Genomic DNA, 3,594 nt, shown 5'->3' with positions numbered 1-3,594 from the left:
ATGCAGGCTGCGAGCCGCTGCAGCAGGGAGCACGGACCACTGGGCAGGCGAGGGGCCGCTTTTCCCCAGGTTCCTTCCCTGCCCAGGGTCCTCCACCACCCTTCCCCTTACCTGAGTTTCTAGCATGGTGCACTCACATGGTCCCAGGCTAGAAGCCCCTTGTGGGGCTTCCAGCTGCGGGGGCAGGGCCAGGCAGGCTCTGCTGTCGCAGGAACCCACCAGGCTTCCCCTGGATCCTACTCCCCCTGATTTCTGTCATTTTTTGACAGGAACCAAGGACAGATCAATATTAATTTTCTAAATTTTTTAGGGGCCCCGCATCCTGGAAAGAATGGCCTCACAGGCTGGATCTAGCCCATTGGCCATATTTTGCCCACCCCTGTAGTAGGTGGTCAGGGAAAAATTGAGCATCTAACAGAGCCATTGTCTTTTCAATAGAAAGAAGGGAATTTGAAGCTGCCGACTCCACCCCTGGAAGCCTCATCTCTCTCTAGTGAGCCAAAGACTCTTACAGATACAAAAGCTGATCTAAAAGGAATGATCAGGCAAATCCAGACAGCAAGGATACTACAGGTACACCGATATATTGATCCATATTGTATCAGCACCGATAAAAGGAAAACTGACATTATCGGCAATCGGATTTTTTGGCTGATGTAGCCAATAACGTTGCTGATATACGCCATGTGCATGCATGCAGCTACAGCATGCGCATGGCCAGGAATGCAGCCCAGCGACTTGGAGAGCAGCATCTGGCCAGTAAGTCTGTGAGGGAAAGGAGTAGGGGCAGACCAGCTGTGGCAGGGCAGGGCTTGGGATGGAGCTGCAGACAGATTGTTGGGGGGGGGGGCACGCAGGGGAGCAGCTCCCACCTCTGCGTGGGCCCTGGGGGAAGTATGAGGGGCATGTGCCCTCCAGATCTGTGCACGGGGAGAGCAGGCTACCCACTGCAGGCTCTGGGCTGGGGGCTGCGCCAGCCTCTTCCTGGGGGGGCTGGGCCAGGGCTGTGCTCGGGGTGGGCAGTGGCGCTAGGAGAGGGTTACGGGGTGGCTACGGTGAATTTTGGGGTGGCTGCTATCCTCCCCATAAGCTCCCCCCCAGCACCGCCGCCACCCACCCCAAGTACAGCCCCCCTGATGGGAAGAGGTTGGCACAGCCCCTGCCTTGAGCCCACAGCTGGCAGCCTGTCCTCAACCTGCACACAGATCCAGAGGCACATGCCCCCCATGCCTCCCCAGAGGTGTTCACAGAGACAGGAGCTGCCCCCCCTCCTCCCCACCCTCCTGCAGCCCTTGGACCAGCTGCCCACAGCTCCATCCCATGCCACACCCCAGCTGGGAAGCACTTTCTCATGCCCCAGCCCCACTCCCTCCCTCACCACAGAGGCCTCGATCTGCCCCCCACTAACCCTCCTCCACACACCCCTTCCCCCCCAACTGACTTACCAGCCTCTTCAAGCCTCCAGGCTGCATATCTGGAATCAGATCAGTATCAGCTGATATGGCTGGTTAAAGATCCTTATTGGTGTGCTCCTAAAGGATACAGCTGTAGAGAATGAAGGCCTTGCAGAACATCAATACCCATCCTCTCTCCTGCCCCCTCCAAACATATCCAGATCCAGTCTTTTCGCTTGGTCCTCTTTTCAGACATGCATCCTTTCTTGCTCTCTCATTAACTCTCCCACAACTACTCAAGATCCATGCCTAGCTGTCCTCTGCAAAAGGAGAAGGGGAGCAGGGATACAAAGCAGAGAAAGCCTATTGCATATTTTCTCCCCCCCAGCACACCAGTCAAACCCAAGGCTTCGGAGCTTGAAAGGCATGACAGCAGTGCAATCTAACATACTGGAGGTAGTACTTCCTCAAGAGCATGTAGCCCATCCACTCTGCAATTCTTCCTCAAACCCCATCGCACTTCTTTTCCTCTAGGCACCATATCCAGCTTGCCTAGTAAGGTACAAAATAGGCAGGTCAAGCAGACGGCAACAGAATCTCTGAAGCAACATATGAAAAATGGAAATCCTTATGTCAACTTGGCAGATCTGCACTATAAGCAAACTAAGAGGGGGCTACACCAGAAGGGGAAGTTAGCTTACATAGCAGCTGGGAAAACAAAGACTAAACAGTTTAGAACTTCAGCATTTTCCATCAGGTCTGGGGTACAGCATACACCTATTCAAAAATAAAGGCCTAGAAATAAAAAGGGAATAAGAACACACTAGAAAAGTTGCATTTTCAAATAATTACCAAGCTATGGACATTTTCAGTCAGAAACAAATGATATGTCCAAAGTACGAGGTCCTGAACATGAAGAACATTCATGATATCCATTTGGACAACAAAACATTTTCAGTCCAGTCAAAGACATCACAAAACAAAAAAGGCTGAACTTGTGTATTTACTCGAGTCCTTTCCACTTGTTCAGCTCCTTTCAGCACTAACTGCAGAGAGTATGATTAAAGGAGTATTAGGCGCTATAAGGATTTCAACCAGTATGTCTGCTCTTGCCAAAAGGCTCATTCAGTGATCTTCCTGGTAGATTTAACAGCTTTCATGGAATTCACTGCTTGGTCAAAATGAGGCTGACAGACGTACCTCAAAGCCGAGGAGCCTGATATGACCTTCAGATTAGTATTTTAATGATGGAAGTCTGGCAGGGCAGAGTTACATCATGTAGACTAATTCAGCAACACATAAGCCAGTGGTTCGCAACCTTTTTTGTACCAGGACCTATTTGTAAACATCAGTAGCCAGTCCCAATGCAGTGCCCCTCACTTCCCACCTGCTGCCTCCCACCCCCAAGCCCCCAGTGTGTGGGGCAGGAGGGAGGGCACAAGCAGCCTCTGGCAGCCTGGAACTCTGCCAGCCTACAAGGGAAAAGCCATGGTTTCCCATGTTTTTATCCTTTAAATGAGAATCCATTTTAAAGTTTATTTGAGATCCTTTCATATATTCTTACAACCCACTTTCGGGTCACACGGGTTGAGAAACACTGGCATTAGCTCTTGTAAGCAGCTGCTTACTTCATCAGGTTCTAATGCTTATTCATCTCTGAACCAGCCTGTCAGGTGCAACTGGGCCCTGACTTCTACCTGACTCCAGCTGAACACAGCTGACTACCTCTCCACACACAAGAAGAGGGAAAGGAAGAAGGAACCAGACAGGAATCTCAGACTACGGCCTATTCCCCCCTGCGGGAAGCCCTGCAACTTCTGCGGATGGGTCGGTGCCTCAAGGACTGGACTCTTCAGTCACCTCAAGATCCATCTGTGTGCAGTGTGGCAGAGAACCCTCACATGGAGGGATTGCAGCAAACACGTCCTTAAGGATTTGATCATTTACACTGCTAGCTCCATACCCCCTCCCCCTCCCTGAGGCCCTCAAGCTCTCTCCCAGCACATACAGCCACACTGAATCACAGAAGGGAGGAGTGTGGGCATCTAGTCCCACCCCTACTCAGAGAAGGACCCTCCCCACCTCCCTCATCGCAGCACACACTTTGCAAGGAGCCCTCAGGGTTTCCTCAGCTCTGTTCTCCAGCATCCGAGGCAGAGGTGTCAGGCCAGCGGCTCTCAGCCTGCTTCCACACAACCCC

This window comes from Alligator sinensis, unplaced genomic scaffold, assembly GCF_000455745.1.
Source record: "Alligator sinensis unplaced genomic scaffold, ASM45574v1 scaffold144_4, whole genome shotgun sequence".
NCBI lineage: Eukaryota > Metazoa > Chordata > Crocodylia > Alligatoridae > Alligator > Alligator sinensis.
Note: the sequence above shows the minus strand (reverse complement) of the source record.